Source organism: Thamnophis sirtalis, unplaced genomic scaffold (genome assembly GCF_051295495.1).
Source record: "Thamnophis sirtalis isolate CommonGarterSnake01/CBP01778 unplaced genomic scaffold, rThaSir2_p1.2 scaffold_15, whole genome shotgun sequence".
Lineage (NCBI taxonomy): Eukaryota > Metazoa > Chordata > Lepidosauria > Squamata > Natricidae > Thamnophis > Thamnophis sirtalis.
Window position 1 is genome coordinate 31,271,064 of NW_028261395.1, and position 20,856 is coordinate 31,291,919.

Below are 20,856 nucleotides of genomic sequence, written 5' to 3' on the forward strand. Positions count from 1 at the left end.
GACTACTCTATTACTACTACTACTACTACTACTACTACTACTACTACTACTACTACTACTACTACTTCCTTCTCCTCCTCCTCTTCTTCTCCTCTTTTTTCTTCTTCTTTTCTCCTCCCCCCCCTTTTTCTTCCTTTCCTTTCTTCTTCTCCCTTTTCCTCACACGTCCCAACATCACATGATCAAAATTCAGGGCCTTGGCAACTGGCATGTGTTTATGACAATTGCACAGTCCCAGTGATCACCTTGCCCAGCTGTCTTCGGATAAGCAATTGTGAAAGCCAGATTCACTTAACAACTGTATAATTTACTTTAACAACCGCAATGATTTGTTTAACAACTGCGGCAAAAAAAAAGGTGATAAAATGGGATAAAACTCAAGGAACAACTGCCTTGCTTAACGATGGAAATTGGGAGCTCAGTTGTGATAGTTAAATCAAGGACTACCTGTGGGGCTCAACAGCAAAAGTTCATATTTAAAAAAAAACAAAAAACAAATTGTGACCTCTGATTAACAATAGAGACATTTAGTCTTCATCCAGCTAAGGCAGGCACAGGGACCCTTTGATGACTTGGGAAGACTTCAATTCCCAGAATTCCTGGGCCAGCATTGGAACAGGTAAAGCTGGCATTATACTGGTGATGATGGCATTATTTCCAGAGCCAAACTGGAAATAAGGCATTTCCTGACAGTGAGAAAGATGAACAGCTTGCCTCCTGGAGTTGCGGCTGCTCCATCGCTGGACGTTTTCAAAGAAAGATTAGACAATGATTTGATTGGGAATGCTATAAGGTCCCCTGCCTTGGGCAAGGGGTTGGACTAGAAGACCTCCACAGTCCTTTTCCAGCTCTAGGATTCTATAATAGGATGCCTTTATGATGGAGCCTCACACACACACAGACACACGGGTGATACTTTGAGAATGACAGAGTCAAGATCCTTTGGTTTTTTTCTGACCTATTTTACATTCCTGACTTGAAGAGCTAATTAATTCACTCACCCATTCCCCCATACAAAACAGCTTTGGTTTTGAAACCAATGTGGTGATGGTCTTTGGGGTGGGGAGGGAGATTGTCAACCTCATGTACAGGCAACCCTCAACTGATAGTTACAGTTATATATGTCATAGATGGATGGATGGATGGATGGATGGATGGATGGATGGATGGATGGATGGATGGATGGATGGAGAGCAGTGTTTCTCAACCTTGGCCACTTGAAGATGTCTGGACTTCAACTCCCAGAATTCCCCAGCCAGCATTCGCTGACTGGGGAATTCTGGGAGTTGAAGTCCAGACATCTTCAAGTAGCCAAGGTTGAGAAACACTGATGTAGAGAGAGAGAGAAAGAGAAAGAGAAAGAGAGAGAGAGATTGTGAACTATCGTAAAAATACGAGTTCCAGGTGTAGCTATAAAAGAAGAGACAGACATCATGATCTCCAGAACTTAAATTATATTACCCACTTAGTTTTCGTTAGCGTCTGCTAACATCGTCAGTGTAAAAACTACCATTGAAGAGATATTTGCCTTTATACATCTTGATCAATTTGGCCATTATGCGTGTGATAGGCCTATCCACCCGCCTCCCACCTATAATTAGCTTTGACATTTTTGCTTCAGACATGTTAACAGGAGCTAAACCTCCGTCAATTAACATGTCTGAAGTAAAAAATGACAAAGCTAATTACAGATGGGAGGCAGGTGGATGGGCCTATCACGTGCACAATGGCCAAATTGATCAATGATGTATATAAAGGACAATATCACCCCATTCCTAAGAAGTCTTTAAGGGAGCATGCATAAGGGCACCAGCGTGCCTACCATCCCTGTCCTAATAGTCCCTTGTACTTGTATACATTTTATGTATTCATAACCATGTATATACATATATCTGTTATCTAATTTATGTTCGACGAAATAAATAACTAAAATAAACAAATCTCTTCAATGGTAGTTTTTACACTCTGACAATGTTAGCAGAGGCGAACTAAAACTAAATTGATAATATCTCCCCCCCCTCTCATATGTGTGTGTGCGTGTATATGTTTGTGTGTGTGTGTGTGTGTGTGTGTGTGTGTATGTATGTATGTATGTATGTTTGTATGTATATACTTTATATATCAGTGGTGGGTTCTGTACCAGTTGGAATGGGCCCGGCGTCACCCACATGGACATGCACGATGCCTGCGTGCATTGTATCTGCCTGCGACACTTTCGCAAGCCTCTATGATGCTCCAGCTGCTCGGAGAGCATCGCGCAAGCACCGTATGCACCATGCATGTGCGGAGAAGTGCTGTGCATGTGCGCGGAAGCACCATGCACGTGCGCGGAAGCACCATGCACGTGCGCGGAAGCACCATGCACGTGCGCGGAAGCACCATGCACGTGCGCGGAAGCACCATGCACGTGCGTGGAAGTGGAAGCACCATGCACGTGCGTGGAAGCACCATGCACGTGCGTGGAAGTGGAAGCACCATGCACGTGCGTGGAAGCACCATGCACGTGCGTGGAAGTGGAAGCACCATGCATGTGCGTGGAAGCACCATGCATGTGCGTGGAAGCACCATGCACGTGCGTGGAAGCACCATGCACGTGCGTGGAAGCACAATGCACGTGTGTGGAAGTACCATGCACGTGCATAGAAGTGGAAGCACCATGCACGTGCGTGGAAGCACCATGCACGTGCGTGGAAGCACCAAAGCGTGGAAGTGCCAAAGGTTTAGAGGACAGGTAAGGAGCTTAGGCGGGTGGGTGGGCCCTCCAGAGCACCGTACCGGAACGGTACCTGGTACTCTGGGCAGGCTCCAGTACGCCCGTACCAGGGCATACCACCTGCAACCCACCATATATATATAAATCTCAATCTTACCTGGGAAAAGACCCGAATACAACAAGACCAGCATATATGGTGCCCACCCTATCAGTTTATAGATTCCTTTATAAAAACCCTGAGCATGGCTCAGGAATTCTGGGAGTTGAAGTTCACAAATCATCAAAGTGCCAAGGTTTTCCACCCCTGAGCTAAAAGAACTGTAGTACCTACTTCTTACATTTGCCAACGCACAAAGAGGCCGCTAGCTATACAAAGGTTGTTTGCATAAGGTTAAAATGCACCAGGAAGCGTGCACTTGAATTAATGAAGGGTGGGGGGAGGACAAGGAAGTTAGACTCAGTAAATGCACTTTATCTTCCCTTCCCATATACCATTGCTACAAAACTTTGTGTTCATTGGGGGGGCCTTTTATTAGCTTGGCTTGTAGACCATAAAAAGCCCGGAGCAATCTTGCTTGGCCATCTGTCTTCCATGAATAGATATGAGATAAATGAGGGATAAAAATATAGGTAGACCTCATTCATTCAGGGACTGTTCAAAGCTCACTTAGCAGTGGCTCAGTGGCTAAGACGCTGAGCTTGTGCATTAGAAAAGTCAGCAGGTCGGTGGTTCGAATCCCTAGCACCACGTAACGGAGTGAGCTCCCGTTACTTGTCCCAGCTTCTGCCAACCTAGCAGTTTGAAAGCACATAAAAATGCAAATAGAAAAATAGGAACCACCTTTGGTGGGAAGGTAACAGCATTCTGTGCGCCTTTGGCATTGAGTCATGCTGGCCACATGACCACGGAGACGTCTTTGGACAGCGCTGGCTCTTTGGCTTTAAAACGGAGATGAGCACTGCCCCCTAGAGTCAGGAACGACTAGCACGTATGTGTGAGGGGAGCCTTTACCTTTACCAAAGTTACAACAGCACTGAAAAAAAAGTAATGTATGGCTATTTTTCACCCTTAGTACCGTTGCAGCCTCCCCAGTCATATAATTCACATTCGGATGCTTGCCAACTGACTCACATTTACGACAGGGTTGCTGCGTCCCAAGGTCACCCATGATTCCCCCCCCTTTTTTTTTGACCTTCCAAACAAGCAAAAGTGACAACGAAGCCGGATTCACTTAACAACAGTGTGACTAATTTGCTTCACAACTGCTGCAAGAAAAGTCGTGAAACAGAGGCAGAGCTTCACTTAACAAAACGTTTCTCATAGCAAACATAAATTTGAGGCTCCATTGTGGTCATAAGTCGAGGACCCCCTGTCATATCAAGTCCGTCCGTCCCCGTCCCCCCAATCACGTGCAGGAGATAAAAATAATATCGAGTCCCCATAATCTGCATGCAATCTTTTTTCTTTCAAGGACTAGGAATACATTGTTTTCATAGATTGATAATTAGCTGTCCTTCCAACAGGCAGGCTCCAAAAATAGGCCCTGGATACAGCAGTTAGCTGGTATCTGGTGGGCAGGAAAATGACATGATGGGAGTGGATGAGAGTTTCTCTAAACCGGATTTATTTACAACACAACCAGCCGAAACAGGAACGAGTCAAAGTCACAACATTAGTAAGAACTGCAGAAGATAGGAACAAGGAACTCTTTTGTTGTGGCTTCAGTCCCAGAAAGAAAAAGAGGAAACAAACACATACATACACACACACACACACAGATTGACACACAAAACTTCAATAGTTAGAAAGTTTCCCAGAATCTGAGAAATGTTTTAGGCCCTCACTACATTTCTCCAGTAAATGTGTGTGTGTGTGTGTGTGTGTGTGTGTGTGTGTGTGTGTGTGTGTACACACATACACAGATACCCTGTTTCCCTGAAAATAAGCCCTCCCCAAAAATATTGCAACACAGCAGCAGCCACGAGGTGACCACGCTTACCGCCTCCTGCATCTCAAAAATAATGGAGCAAAAGCATAGTGTGAATGGGACCGTGGCATTTAACTGGAGCTGAAAAATGCAGATTCATACTTAAGACAACTTCCAGAAGATGCTGCTGGATTTTAATAGCAAAGGATTAATACACACACACACACACACACACACACACACACACACACAAAGCTCAAAGACATATAAGTTCAAAGCAAGTCTTGTTATCAGTATTATATAATATAGAATTATATATAGGTAATCCTGGTAACAAGCAAGGGATTCTGTCTTTTACTTATGACCACAATTGAGCCCATCATTTCTGTTGCTAAGTGAGACATTCGTTAAGTGAGTTCTGTGCCATTTCACAACCTTTCTGGCTGCAGTTGTTAAGTGAATCCCCGCACTTGGGAAATTAGTAACACAGTTGTGAAGTGAATCTGGATTTCCCCGTCCTACTTTGCTCGTCAGAAAGTCGCAAAAGGGGATCACACGACCCCGGGGAACACTGCAACCGTCATAAAGGTGAGTCAGTCGCTAAGTGTATGAATTTTGGTCAGACGTTCATGGGGATGCTACAAAGGTCAAAAGCGTGAAAAACGGTCCTAAGTCACTTTTTTTCAGCGATGTCATAACTTCCAATGGTCACTAAGTGAACTGTTGTAAGTCGAGGACTGCCTAATTCAGTGCATCGCAGTTTTAGAAGTATAAATCAGAATAAAAAGCTCTACCTTTCCCTACCTCCGTGATGGCGAACCTATGGCACGCATGCTCAAAATGGCATGTGGAGCCATGTTGCCTGGTGTGCGCAGCATTGCCTGTTCCTCTTCCAGGTTTCTGGTGCTCATGACAATCAGCTGGCCTTTGTGCGTGTGGCAGTGCCAGAAATTGGAAGAGCTGGTCTTCCATTTTCCAGCGCGAGCATACACACCAGCCAGCTGATCATCACACACACATGCTCGCCAGTAGAAACGGGCGACGCTGCATGTGCCGAAACGGTACGTTCATTTTCTGGAGCACGCATGCCCCCCTGGGCAGCTCCTCTTCCGAGGTGCAGCCCCGATAAGCACGCATGTGTCCTCGCAAAGCTCTCACACGCACCATCACTGCCCTATCTCCTGTTTGTCATTCAGAAGCAACCTTGGCAGATCTCAAAAAACTGAAGTCTTGCTGGGATGGGGGGACCAACCAGGAAATCCCAGGCTCAAACTAGGCCGAAAAGAAAGCTAACCACTTTTGCTTTTTTGTTGCCAAAACATAAGCTGGAGATGGTCAGATGATCACCAAGAGAAATGACAATTGAAAGACAGCTTCACATATTGCTTGAAAGACTAACTGCGGAGGATTTTATTTCCAAACACCAACTTCCTAATTCAGTTTCAATATTCTTGGCTTGCAGAAGAGAAAGTAAGTCTGACTTACTCAGACTGGGCTAAAATGAAGTATCAGCCATTTCACCCCTCACCCTCTTCCCCCTTCCCATACTGTCCTAATTCAAATCCAGATCTCCCATTTTTTTTGGGGGGGGGTCTCTTTCTGAGGCCAAGCTCCCCCGTTACAAACCCTGGGCCCTTTCTCTAGCAAAAGTTGGCTGGTTTGTGTTTTCCCAAGTTTGGTGTGTGGTAATAAAATAAAATAAAATAAAAATCTTTCTGTTCTTGATAACAGTAGTAGTAGTAGTAGTAGTAGTAGTAGTAGTAGTAGTAGTAGTAGTAGTAGTAAGGTAGGTAGGTAGGTAGGTAGGTAGGTAGGTAGGTAGGTAGGTAGGTAAGTACGTACGTACGTACGTACAGCAAAAATCACTGGGACCATCAGGTTGAGAAGGTTTTAGAGAATGAGAAAGTCAAGATCTTGTGGGACTGAACAAGAATTCACACTGACAGGCACTTGGCCCACAACACACCTGACATAACAATAGTTGAAAAGAAAAAAAGTATGGTTCATTGACATTGCAAAACCCGGAGATGCAGGAATTGAAGATAAGCAGCAAGAAAAAATCACAAAGTACCGGGACTTGCAAATTGAAGTTGAGCGACTGTTGAAAAAGAAATCAAAGAAATTGTGTGTTGTCCCGATTGTAATTGGAGGCCTTGGAGCAATACCCAAAGGGCTACCTCGCTATTTGGAAATTTTAAATTTATCAGACTTGAACATTCTGATTCTGCAAAAAACCACCCTACTTGGAACAGCTTATATCTTCCGACACCTTAACAGTTCCTAGGTCCTTGGTTAGGACTCGAGCTGTTGAGCTACCAACCAGCCCCAAAGGCTGTGAATCTCACCAAAGATTAACCACGCAATAATAATAATAATAATAGAAGGGGGAGGAGAAGAGGAAGAAGACGAGGAGGAGGAGGGGAAGGAGAAGGAGAAGAAGAGGAGGAGGAGAGGAAGAGCAGGAGGAAGAGAAGAAGAAAAGGAGGAGGAGAAGAGGAGGAGGGGGAGAAGAAGGAGAAGAGGAAGAGGAAGAAAAATAAGGAGAAGGAGAAGAAATAATAATGTCTTGGCAGTCGGACAGCCCGAGCCAAGCCCGAAAAAGGAGTTAAAATCACGGGGAGAGCGCAAGGTCGAAAGTTGAGCCTTCGAAGTGTTGGAGACGGAGGAGAGCTCGGGGAGGGGGGCGAAAGTTGGAGACCCTGGCTGGGGAAAGCCAGCAGGAGAGCCGCGGTCGTCAGGATTCCGGGGCTCTTGCAAGGCAAACCGCGCGAGCGAAACCTGCTCGGGCAAAGGCCGAGGCTCCGCGCCGCTTTCTCCGCCCAGGAACTCCGCCCAAGGCTGGCAGCGCTCCCTCTTCCCCTCGCCCGCCCGCCCAACAGCCATGTTGGCCTGAAGGCGCCTCCTGGGTGGGGTGGGGTGGAGGAAGGGGGGAACCTCTCGCGCTCCAAAGACCGAAGCCGGGCTGCGCTGTCCAGCGTCCCCTTGCCTTGGCTGTGCCCCCGACGCCCTTGCCCGCTTGCCTGCCCTGTCTGTCTTCTTGCCCATCTGTCTGTCTGTCTGCTGCCTGCTTGCCTTCCTGGCTGTCTGTCTATCTTCTTGCCTGCCTGCCTGTTTGCCTGTCTGTCTGTCTGTCTTCTTGCCTGTGTGTTTGCCGGTCTGTCTGTCTGCCTTCTTGCCTGCTACCTGCTTGTCTTCCAGTCTGTCCGTCTGTCTTCTTGCCTGCCTGCTTTCCTTCCTTCCTGTCTGTCTGTCTGTCTTCTTGCCTTTCGGTCTGTCTTTCTACCTGCTGCCTGCTTGCCTTCCTGTCTGTCTGCCTGCTAGCCTGCTGCCTGCCTGTCTATCTGCCTCCTTGTCCGCTTGTCAGTCTGTCTGTCTGATGGTCGGTCTGTTTGCCTGCCTGCCTGCCTGCCTGCCTGCGGCAAGGCTCCGGAGTCCCATCCCTCCCCCCCACCCCCTCACCCCCATCCCGCCGATCCCTACCTGGCAAAAGCAAAGTGCAGCCGCAGGATCAGGAATCGGCAGGAGGGCGGCCGGGACAGAAACAGCAGCAGGAGCGGGACGCGCCTCTTTCCCGGGCGGGCGCAGAGTCCTACTCGGGCGCAGCTTTTTTCCCCTTCCGGAACGACAGCGAAGATCTGCGGGGCTCCAAGGCGAAGGCGGAGTCTCGTCGCCTTCTCCGCCTTCTTCCCGGCCTGGCGGGAAGTTCGGCCGCCCCCCCGCGCGTCCCTCTCGCTCCCTGTGTAAAAAGTATCCGGCTGCAAAGGCTGCGCTTCGCCGCGGGGGAAGGAGCCGAGCGCCCGATCCGGTCCGTTGCCTCTTCCCCAGCCAGGTTTCTCATCTGGCGATGGGCAGTTTTTAAGAAGGGATTGGATTGCCATTTGTCTGAAATGGCAGAGGGTTTCCTGCCTAAGCAGGGGGGTGGACTAGAAGACCTCCAAGACCCCTTCCAACTCTGTTATTCTAGTCTAGTCTAGTAATCAAAATTTATGTAATCTTTAGTAAAAAATATCCACTAAAAACAATTATCTGGTTAATTAATGGATAATTTAAAAAGTATCCATTGAAAAACAATAATATTAATCATGGAATGATCTTAAATCTTCTCTAATCCTGTTTTTTAATGGATAATATTTAAATTACCCATTAAAAACAAATAACAAAGCACAAGAAGACAGAACAAGAAGATGTTGGATAACCGTTTATATGAAGTGGTGTAGGGTTTCCTACCTAAGCAGGGGGTCAGACTAGAAGACCTCCAAGGTCTCTTCAAACTCTGTTAGTCTAGTCTAGTAATCAAAAACTTATGAAATCTTCTTTTAGTAAAAGTTAGTAAAATTAATAAAAAATATCCATTAATTCACTCACACCCTCGTCCTTTCTCGCCTGGACTACTGTAATGCTCTCTGCATTAGGCTGCCCTTGAAGAGCACCCAGAGGCTTCAGCTGGTCCAGAATGCGGCCGCGCGGGTTGTCATGGGGGTACCTAGGTGCTCCCATGTTACACCCCTTTTAGGCAGCCTGCACTGCTTCCCGGTTGTCTTCTGGGCACAATTCAAGGTGTTAATTATGATCTTTAAAACGCTCCATGGCTTAGGCCCAGGGTACTTGAGAGACCACCTACTGCCACCGGTAGCCTCCCACCGTCCAGTACGATCCCACAGAGTTGGCCTCCTTAGCGTGCCGTCGGCTGATGATCCCCAGGAAGAGAGCCTTCTCTGTGGGAATGCCTTCCCTTTGGAATGAGCTGGCCCCGGAGCTTCATATAATCCCCGACCTCCGGTCCTTCCGACGTGCCCTAAAAGGTTGGCTTTTCCAGCAAGCCAGCCTGGCCTGAATAACATTAATTATTAATTTTAATTGTTAATTTTAATCTAATTTCTAAATCTCATGGTAAATGTCTATTGGGTTTTTTGGATATTCTATTTAATCTTTCTTTTAACTTTTGTAATATGTGTTTTTATGTTGTATGCTGCCCTGAGTCCTTTGGGAAAAGGGTGGCATATAAGTCCAATAAACCATAAACATAAAACACAATTATTTGGATAATTAATGGATAATTTAAAAACAATCCATTAAAAAACAATAACATAAATCATAGAATGATCTTAAATCTTCTCTAACCCTGTTTTGAAAAATGGGAGGGAGGCGTATCCTTAGTGGGCAGTGACGCACAGTTGCTCATCAATTCTCACCCCCCAAAAAGCTGGATTTAAAATAAAACGGAAGAATGTTTTATGAAAATCTGCAAATGACGGAGATTGGTTCAGAATGAAGGATTAAGAGCTTCCTGAAATCTAGGGAGTAATTTTCAGGGCCCAGCCATTCCACTGTCTTATTTTACCAAGCTATGCAATGTTCCAATATTTGAGGAGCTGCCACAGAGAAGGCCTATTCTCCAAAGCACCTGAAGGCAGGACAAGAAGCAATGGGTGGAAACTAATCAAGGAGAGAAGCAACCTAGAACTAAGGAGAAACTTCCTGACAGTTAGAACAATTAATCAGTGGAATGACTTGCCTTCAGAAGTTGTGAATGCTCCAACAGTGGAAGTTTTTAAGAAGAGATTGGAAAATCATTTGTTGTAAATGGTACAGTCTCCTGCCTGAGCAGGGGGTTGGAGGACTAGAAGACCTCCAAGGTCCCTTCCAACTCTATTCTGTATTCTGACTAGTTTAGAGAACCCAAGGAGCTCCAATTTTTTTAAAAAATTAATTGGAGCTGTTAGCCCAATGCCTCCAGGGATCTTCAATGGCAATCTCTCCATTGGTTAGGTCGGAGCAGGGAAAGCTGACATTATATTGGTGAAGATGGCATTATTTCCAGAGCCAACCTGGAAATAAGAAATTTCATGACAGTGAGAATGATGAACAGCTTCCCTACTGGATCCATTGCTGGAGGTTTTCAAGAAAGATCAGACAACCATTTGGTTGGGAATGCTATGAAGTCCCCTGCCTTGGGCAAGGGGTTGGACTAGAAGACCTCCACAGTCCCTTCCACTTCTAGGATTCTATAATAGGATGCCTTTTGTAAAACAAAATTTTTATTATTTTTTACATCATATTTTCATTTCACATTTCAGTCATCTTATTTTCATTCCATATTTTCCAGCTTAACTTTAATTTCATATATATATATAACTTTAACTTTACTTTTAAAGTTAACTTTAAAGCTTAACTTTAAAGCTTAACTTTAATTTCATATATATATATATATATATATATATATATATATATATATATATATATATATATATATATATATAGAGAGAGAGAGAGAGAGAGAGAGAGAGAGAGAGAGAGAGAGAGAGAGAGAGAGAGAGAGAGAGAGAGAGAGAGAGAGAGAGAGAGAGAGAGTGTAAATTGTACGGAACTGACACACAGACATATATACATACATACATATATGTATACATGCACACACACACTGACACACACATATTTATATACATACATATATATATATATACATACATACATGCACACGGACACGTAAACACAGATACACACAAATATAATAGGATGCCTTTTTGATGGCGCCTGCCTCCCCCAGTGATACTTTGAGAATGACAGAGTCAAGATCTTTCAGTTTTTCCTACCTATTTTACATTCCTAAATTGAAAAGCTAATTTATTCATCCACCCATTTCCATTCCCTCATACAAAACAGCTTTGATGCTGAAATCAATATGGTGATATATTAGGGACATAGTGGTTCAGTGGCTAAGATGCTGAGCTTGTCAATCAGAAAGGTCAGCAGTTCTGTGGTTTGAATCCCTAGTGCTGCGTAATGGAGTGAGCTCCTGTTACTTGTCCAAGCTTCTTGCCACCTAGCAGTTCGAAAGCACATTATAAATGCAAGTAGAAAAATAGGGACCACCTTTGGTGGGAAGGTACCAGAGTTCTGTGTGCCTTCAGCATCTACTCATGCCAACCACATGACCATGGAGACGTCTTCGGACAGCGCTGGCCCTTTGGCTTTGAAACAGAGATGAGCACTGTCCCCTAGAGTTGGGAATGACTAGCATATATGTGCAAGGGGAACCTTTACCTTTATCTATCTATCTATCTATCTATCTATCTATCTATCTATCTATCTATCTATCTATCTATCCATCCATCCATCCATCCATCCATCCATCCATCCATCCATCCATCCATCCATCCAACCATTCAGCAATGGTCCAACCCCACATAAGGAACACTTCCTTCCTATAGGGTGAACACCCTATCAGTTTATAGGCTCCTTTATGAAATCCTATGGAGAAACCACCAGCCAGAAAAATATATGAATGAATATGTCTTAGAACAGTAATCCCTCTATTTAAATTCAGTGTTTAAACAATCTGACCTAAAACCACACCATAAAACAGCTTCTATTTAGGAGCTCCCCAATTTTCCCCAAAACAACACTCGCTCTTTGTTATTAGCAAATAGCGATTACATAGACATTAATGGGCTCATGTGTCATTCTGCCATTGGAGTATATTTCCAAAGTGAGAGAGAAATTCCCCACTAGAGAAATTGTGAAACACACCAGGCTGTGAAATGTATTTATAGGATAAAGGTAATGGATCCAGTGACTAAGATGACCTCTCTCTCTCTCTTTTTTAATGTTGCAATATAATCTGACAAATGATTGCATTTCCATGGCCTTTTAATGATGTGATTTCCTCATTCCCTTTTTCATTTATTTGTTTATTAAATTTAGAGGCCAGCCAACTTCATAAGGCGCTGGCCTATTTACTGACAACAGTAAAAGAAAAAACACCATTTTATAAAAAAGCTTTCCATGTCTAGAAGAGGACAGGGATTATCACATTTTATATAGAAGGTTTGCTTTTGACAAGTAAGAATAAAGAAGAAGCAAAGGCTACATTTTTAAAAGCAAACCTTTTATATAAAATGCAATAATCCCTGTTCTTAATGCTGAGTCTATATAATAATTAGAGAATAATAATATATAATAATGAGAATAATATTTTTTTTAAAACGCACAGGTACAGTATACGTGATACCTTGCTCAATAGTAGTAACTGTGAGAGGGATCTTGGAGTCCTAGTGGACAACCATTTAAATATGAGCCAGCCGTGTGCAGCAGCCGCCAAAAAGCCAACACAGTTCTAGGCTGCATAAACAGAGGGATAGAATCAAGATCACGTGAAGTGTTAATACCACTTTATAATGCCTTGGTAGGTTTTGGTCGCCACAATGTAAAAAAGATGTGGAGACTCTAGAAAGAGTGCAGAGAAGAGCAACAAAAATGATTAGGAGACTGGAGGCTAAAACATATGAAGAACGGTTGCAGGAACTGGGTATGTCTACTTTAATGAAAAGAAGGACTAGGGGAGACATGATAGCAGTGTTCCGATATCTCAGGGGTTGCCACAAAGAAGAGGGAGTCAAAATAGTCTCCAAAGCACCTGAGGGCAGGACAAGAGGCAATGAGTGGAAACTAATCAAGGAGAGAAGCAACCTAGAACTAAGCGGAAATTTCCTGGCAGTTAGAACAATTAATCAGTGGAGCAACTTGCCTCCAGAAGTTGTGAATGCTGCAACACTGGAAGTTTTTAAGAAGATATTGGACAACCACTTGTCTGAAGTAGTGTAGGGTTTCCTGCCTAAGCAGGAGGTTGGATTAGAAGATCTCCAAGATCCCTTCCAAGTCCGTTATTCTATTCTATTCTATTCTAAATGCATCTTTGGTACAAGTCCAGCTCCTGGGTTTTGAGTGTTATTCAAATTTGCAGCAGTGAAGAACAGTAGGTTCAATTGATATAATTAGTGGATGTTTTTTTTAAAATTGTTGGTCTATATAGATCAATTTTCTTCCATAGCTTCTAATGACCTAATGGGTTTCCCCTCCCCCTGCACTTATTTAAAGACACTTAGAGAAATTTTCCCCAAAAATCAGAATTGCCCTCACCCTCCTGGTGTTTTGCAAATCCTTAAAGTGCTGGTTTTGCCATCAAGCCTGGGGGCCTTATGACGTTGGCGAGCCCATTTTCTGGTTGCATCCATTAGGATGATTATTAACATTATAGATTGGTTGCTTGCCTGCACTTTTGTGTGATTTACAAATCTTTTTATTGTTTTCGGTTTTTCAATGTTAGCCATCCAGAGCTGTGTATTTAAGACAGGGAGCCATGGGGGGGGGGGATAGAATCTACTCATCAAACCAAAACATTACAGCATATTTGGTGCAAAGTACCCAAACTACAGAAAACCTAGACTAGGTTAACAAGATTCATCCTCTCCCTGGGGTGAAATTCAGCAAGTTCTGACAGGTTCTGGAGAACCGGTAGCGGATATTTTGAGTAGTTTGGAGAATCTGCAAATACCACAGTGGGGTAGGAATGGAGTTTTTGCAATATCCTTCCCCCAGGCGTGAGGTGGGAATGGGAATTTTGCACTATTCTTCCCCTGGAATGGGGACGGAATGAGGATTTTGCAGCATCCTTCCCCTGGAGTGGGGAGGGAATGGAGATTTTACAGTATCCTTCCCCTGGAGTGGGGAGGGAATGGAGATTTTACAGCATCCTTCCCCTGGAGTGGGGAGGGAATAGAGATTTTGCAGTATCTTTCCCCTGGAATGGGGAGGGAATGTGGACTTTGCAGTATATTTCCCCTGGAGTGGGGAGGGAATAGAGATTTTACAGTATCTTCCCCTGGAGTGGGGAGGGAATGGAGATTTTACAGTATCCTTCCCCTGGAGTGGGGAGGGAATGGAGATTTTACAGCATCCTTCCCCTGGAGTGGGGAGGGAATAGAGATTTTGCAGTATCTTTCCCCTGGAATGGGGAGGGAATGTGGACTTTGCAGTATATTTCCCCTGGAGTGGGGAGGGAATAGAGATTTTACAGTATCTTCCCCTGGAGTGGGGAGGGAATGGAGATTTTACAGTATCTTTCCCCTGGAGTGGGGAGGGAATGGAGATTTTGCAGTATCTTTCCCCTGGAGTGGGGAGGGAATGTGGACTTTGCAGTATCTTTCCCCTGGAGTGGGGAGGGAATGGAGATTTTGCAGTATCTTTCCCCTGGAGTGGGGAGGGAATGGAGATTTTGCAGTATCTTTCCCCTGGAGTGGGGAGGGAATGGAGATTTTGCAGTATCTTTCCCCTGGAGTGGGGAGGGAATGGAGATTTTGCAGTATCTTTCCCCTGGAGTGGGGAGGGAATGGAGATTTTGCAGTATCTTTCCCCTGGAGTGGGGAGGGAATGGGGACTTTGCAGTATCTTTCCCCTGGAGTGGGACGGGAATGGGGATTTTGCAGTATCCTTCCCCTGCCACGCCCACCAAGCCACGCCCACAGAACCAGTAGTAAAAAAGAATTGAATTTTACCACTGTCCTCTTTAGCAATAGCAGTAGACTTATATACCGCTTCATAGGCCTTTCAGGCCTCTCTAAGCGGTTTACAGAGAGTCAGCATATTGCCCCCAACAATCTGGGTCCTCATTTTACCCACCTCGGAAGGATGGAAGGCTGAGTCAACCCTGAGCCGGTGAGATTTGAACCGCTGACCTGCTGATCTAGCAGTAGCCTGCAGTGCTGCATTTAACCACTGCGCCACCTTGGCTCCTCTCCACTACCCATGTGAAAAATCAACCCAAGATTTCATGTGGGTACCCTATCATAGTACTATCACTTCTAGGTCTGCAAAAGAAAATCAGGATTAGTTCCTATTTTGAAGAGAAACAAACCTTCTATTGCAATGAGAAAAAAATAAACTCTATTTATTGACACTTGATCGAGTGTGAACCGAAGCTGGTTGCCGGGAATTCCAACATGTCATTAATGCAACCCCCACAATTACAGTAACCAGTTCAGAGAGGGGGTGGGTGGGAAAGTGTATGTCTCAGGCATCCGGTTTAGCAACCAGGAACTATGCCTTTAGCCTTTTACTGCAGCTCCTGAAACTGGGTGTGACTTCCAGAAAAAGTGGAAGATTTCACAGCAACATTCCATGCTATGGGTGTCGGGTGTCACTGAGCCTGTACTGTGCTTGTACGGCTTGTATTTGTCAAATGCCTGGGAAGGAGGAACTGAAACTATCTTCCTGCTTGCTGTCATATTGCAGCCACATCCGTTAGGACAATTTCGTTTCAGGAAGTTTTGGACAATCCAGGTGATTTAGCAAAGGTTTGAACGCGGCATTCTTTCCAAGCTGCTTTGAGATTGCAAGGCAAACCTCAGTTATAGGATAGGATAGAACAATGAATGGAATGGAACGGAATGGAACAGAACAAAACAGAACATAGAATATGGGATATGGAACAGAATAGAATAAGAATAGAATAGAACAGAACAGAATAAGAATAGGGTAGGGTAGGATAGGGTAGGGTAGGGTAGGGTAGAGTAGAATATATAGAATAGAATAGACCAGAATAGAATATGGAATACGAATAGAATAGAGTAGAGTAGGGTAGGGTAAGGTAGATTAGAATATAATATAGAATAGAACAGAACAGAACAGAACAGAACAGAATATGGAATAAGAATGTAGAGTAGGGTAGGGTAGGGTAGGGTAAGGTAAGGTAAGGTAGGGTAGGGTAGAATAGAACAGAACAGAACAGAACAGAGCTGGATGGGACTTTGGAGGCCTTCTAGTGGTTTCTTCGGAGAGCTTAACTTGCTCCTGAAGTGGTTGGACAACACCTGAAGAGCCAGGTGTTCAATCTGGGGATCTGTTGAAACCAGCAGTATTTGTGGTGACCAGGTATTGTCAGAAGCCAGGACTGAAGTTTTATCAGCTTTGATGGAATCCCAAGCTAACACTCTCTCTTGAGAAAGTAGGAATAATCATGGCTGGGCATGTTCTGAATGTATTTTAGAGAACTACAACAAAAACTTTCTCTTTGTAAAACTGTCTTTCAAGATATCGGCACATTTCAGCTGGATCAACACCCACTTGTGAGGACAAGGTGAAAAACCTGATCTTGAGAACTAGTCAGTTTCTGAGCATTGTTCCCAGCACTGGCATTGACCCATGTCACAAATGGTTTCCCTGCGTCTGTAAGAATCTGAACCTTGACGTTAGTTTTGGAGGCTTGGTTCGTGAGTCACTAATAGGGAGGATTGGATTTTCAGATACAAAAGACATTCTTAAATTATGAACATACTCCCTTATATTTGGTCATATGTTCTTTTTGAGTTCTCAGATCGAAGCTAACCCCTCTTCTATTTTGCAAGTTTTCAGAATAATCCTGGGATTTTCTAGAAGCCTTAACTTCCAATCAAGTCCAATCTTGCTCACGTTTGGCTACATGTTATGCATGCCTCGGGGAGGCAGTCGCTCAATGGCTACGACACTGAGCTTGTCTGTCAGAAAGGTTGGCAGTTCAGCGGTTTGAATCCCTAGTGCCGCGTAACGGAATAAGCTCCCGTTTCTTGTCCCAGCTTCTGCCATCCAAGCAGTTCGAAAACATGTAAAAATGCAAGTAGAAAAATAGGGACCACCTTTGGTGGGAAGGTAATAGCGTTCCGTGTGCCTTTGGCATTTAGCCATGCCGCCCACATAACCACAGAGACGTCTTTCTTGCAATTTTTTCTACTATTAACAATATACTATAATTACTTTATTTCATAATTAGTTGCATAACGATACCAATCATATTACTATTCCCTTTAATCTACTAATACAACTCTTTTTCCCTTTCTTCCTCTTTTATCCATTTTCTCTTGGGCTCTCACAAATCCCACTTTTAATCATTTTTTTTCTTCTCCCCCTTTCTCCTAACTTCTTCTTTTTTCCCCCCCTGTTTTTATGGTTACTGTATCTTTTCTTCAGAGCATTCATTTTTATTATTCTGGCACCTTTCCCCAGGGTTTTCCCTGTTCTCCTCCCTTCCTTACTTAATCTGAAGTAGGCTGGACTTAAATATGTTATGGGTGTGAAGAGATTCGAGACTGATGACACACATGGTTCCTCCGACAGACTCAGCCTGGTCATTTCTTACATCCAGAGAACTGAATCTTCACTTTACCTCACATCTACACAATCAACTTTTCACCGCTTTGTGGAAAAGTTCAGAGAAGAGCAACTAAGATGATCAAAAGTCTAGAGACTAAAACGTGTGAAGAACTGGGTATGGCTACTCTAGAGAAAAGAAGGACTAGGAGTGAAACAGTGGTGAGTTTCAAATTTTTTTAGAACCTCTTCTGGAGGTGTGGCCTGCTTTGTGGGAGTGGCTTGCTGGCTATGTGACCGGGTGGGAGTGGCTTGTCAGCCATGTGACCGGGTGGGAGTGGCTTGCCAGTCATGTGACTGGGTGGGCATGGCCAACTTGTAAAATGTGGTGAAACTCACTTAACAACTCTTTTGCTTAGCAAGCAAAATGTTGGCTCAGAAACTCTAGCATTTGAAGCATGCAAGTCTTAAAGCTGTCAAGTTACAAGACCCTTGCACCCCTAACCCTTTAGAGAGAGAAAAAAAAACCAGGGGTTCAAGCTTGACAGCTTTAACACTTGTGGACTTCAACTCCCAGAATTTCTCCTCTCGCTCTTCATCTTGATGATGTACAGACTGGTGGGGGGAGGGAGCTGGAACCTGATCTAAATGGCACTGTAGATTTGTGGAACCTCTTGTATAGAAGAGGTTAGAACTGGCAGGAACCCACCCCTGGCATGGCCAACTAAATGTCACTCAAGTTGATAGGCGCTTCGCCTTAGCTGTTACAATGTAATAAGGGTTCACCGGAGAGGCAGTTTCTGTAAGCAGGGCAATAAAGATTGGGTTAGAAATAACACCAGAATGTTTCCTTCCTGCCTTCCTTACAGGATTAGCCTTGTAAAGTGGGAAAAACCAAAAGGAGATTTCTTCCAACAATCGGTTCTCCGAAATGCTTAGAAAGTTAACAACCGGTTTTCCCGAATAGGTGCGAACTGGCTGAATCCCACCACTGGGGTGAAATGATAGCAGCCTTCCAGTATTTGAGGAGCTGCCTCAAAGAAGAAGGAGTCAAGCTATTCTCCAAAACACCTGAGGGCAGGACAAGAAACAACGGATGGAAACTAATCCAGAAGAGAAGCAACTTGGAATTAAGGAGAACAGTGAAGACAATCAACCAATGGAACAGCTTGTCTTCAGAAGTTGTGGTTGCTTCATCACTGGAAGCTTTTAAGAAGAGACTGGACAGCCACCTATATGAAATGATATAGGGCAGTGATGGCGAAGGTTTTAGAACCGCGCATGCGTGCATGCCCAAATGGAAAGCTCTGTGCGTACATGCACAGACATGGGTGAATATGTGCATGTGCAGGCATGCGTGCATGTGCAGCAAAGACCCGAAGACCAGCTGGCCAGCAGGAGGCAGGGCATCCCAACTCTGGGAGCGTGGCAAGAGATGAGATCTTTTTCTTTCGTGAGCTTCTGTTCCTTCGTTTTCAGGAAAACAGAAGCTCACGGGAAAAACGCCACTTAGAGCTGAGCTTGGCCAACGGCGCATGTGCCAGCAGAGAGGGCTCTGCATGCCACCTCTGGAACACGTGCCATAGGTTCGTCATCACAGATATAGGGTCTCCCGCTTGAACAGTGGTTGGACTAGAAGACCTCCAAGGCCCCTTCCAGCTGTATTTGGATTGATTGTGTGTTCCAGACATCTAGTGTCATAAATCACTGCATGAAAAATTGCAGAGGAGAAGAATTCCTTTGGTCAGGAGTGAGCAAGAGTCAAAGCAGAACGAAATAGAAAGGAATGCAAATGTAGCCCAAAGGAAACTGGCTCAAACAGACCTTTGCTGCCCTCCTATGGTAGCTCACTGGTACTCCAGGAAAAAAGATCTGAAACCAGGAGCCTTGGAACTCGGTTTGTCATGCGCAGGGAATATCTATATTCATCGCCCAGTTCAAATGGATGAAGATCAAATCAAATCAAACCTTTATTACAGTGGTGAAATCTAATTTTTTTTCCTGCCGGTTCTGTGGGCGTGGCTTGGTGGGGGGCGGGCATGGCTATGTAGTCACGTGACTGGGGGGGGGATCAAAAGACAGAAACTCACTTTAACAATGTCCTGCTGGAGCAGGGGGTTGGACTAGATGACCTCTAAGTCCCTTCCAGCCCTGGATGGCTGTATTATTTCAAGATATCCTCTGAAGCTCCATCTAGTGCCAAGTTTGTGGTCCTTCCTCCCTCTCCTTTTTCCCTCTCTCCCTCCTTCTCTCTTTTTTTCTCAGCACCCCCCACCGCTTTTTAAAGCATTTTTTCCCTGCCTATTTGCCTGAACCAGCAGGGGAAAAAAAGCTTTAAAAAGTAGGGAAAAAGCTTCCGACAATCGCACGGCTCACAGCTGAGCTGCACAATCCTTGGAAGCTTTTTTTTTTTTTTTTTTTACTACCGGTTCACAGAACCAAGGACAATCGTTCCTACCCATCCGCCCGAACCAGGAGGATTTCACCCCTGCTTTTTTGTAAATGCAAAACATCTATACAATGAGATTGAATGAGTCTCCCTTGGTAGGCTCCCCAGGGGCAGGATTCACTTACCTTCCCCCCCCCCCCCAGGGGTGGGATTCACTTATCTTCCCTACCAGTTTGCAAATGTGAATGCGCCCATGGTTGCTTTGCTCAGATGTGCCACTTCTGCACATGTGCACAGCATTCTGCGATGTGCACAGCATTCTGCAGGCGTGCAGTTCTCGCGCATTACATCCGGGCAGGTGGGCGGAATCTCCCCCAGTCGCCGCTACCAGTTTGCGCGATCTGGAGAGAACCGGCTTTATACCACCATTGCAGCTCCCCCCGAAAACACAGAATACATCTCAATAACTCAACAAATAAAAGATAAAGAAATCGATAAACCCAAATAATTAATAACTAGCACACATTCCCATATACATATCTTTGCACTGTAGGTGAAGGGGTTCCACCACAAATCCGCGGTAGACTAAAGCGCGCTCGACGAAAGCGCGTACGTGACGTCATCACAGCGCGACAAAAACGGCACGCTGTGAGCGGTAAATTTAAAATTAACGTGAAAACCTTACCCTAACCCCCCCAAACCTAACCCTAAACCTAACCCTAAGCCTAACCCTTAACTAACCCTAAACCTAACCCTAAACCTAACCCTAACGCTTAACGTAACCCTAACCTTAACCCTAACCCTAAACCTAACCCTTACCTTTATGTGAATCGGCTTGCTTTAATTTTATTTTAATTTTAATTTAATTTATTTTTAATTTTATTTGTCGCGCTGCTGATGACGTCACGTACGCGCTTTGATCGGGC

General features: G+C 44.6%; 1 protein-coding gene across 2 annotated transcripts in view; it reads right to left on the bottom strand.

Annotated features, from left to right (window-relative positions):
- The window catches only part of ANXA11 (annexin A11), a 63,248-nt gene that overhangs the window by 34,894 nt on the left and 7,498 nt on the right, over positions 1-20,856 (bottom strand). The window contains exon 1 of one of the 2 annotated variants that reach the window (XM_087702328.1): positions 8,122-8,255. The exons of the other annotated variant lie outside the window; for it this stretch is intronic. The gene's annotated coding sequence lies outside the window, so the exon portion shown is untranslated. Of the gene's footprint in view, positions 1-8,121; positions 8,256-20,856 lie in introns of those variants that run through there. 2 annotated transcript variants of the gene reach the window in all.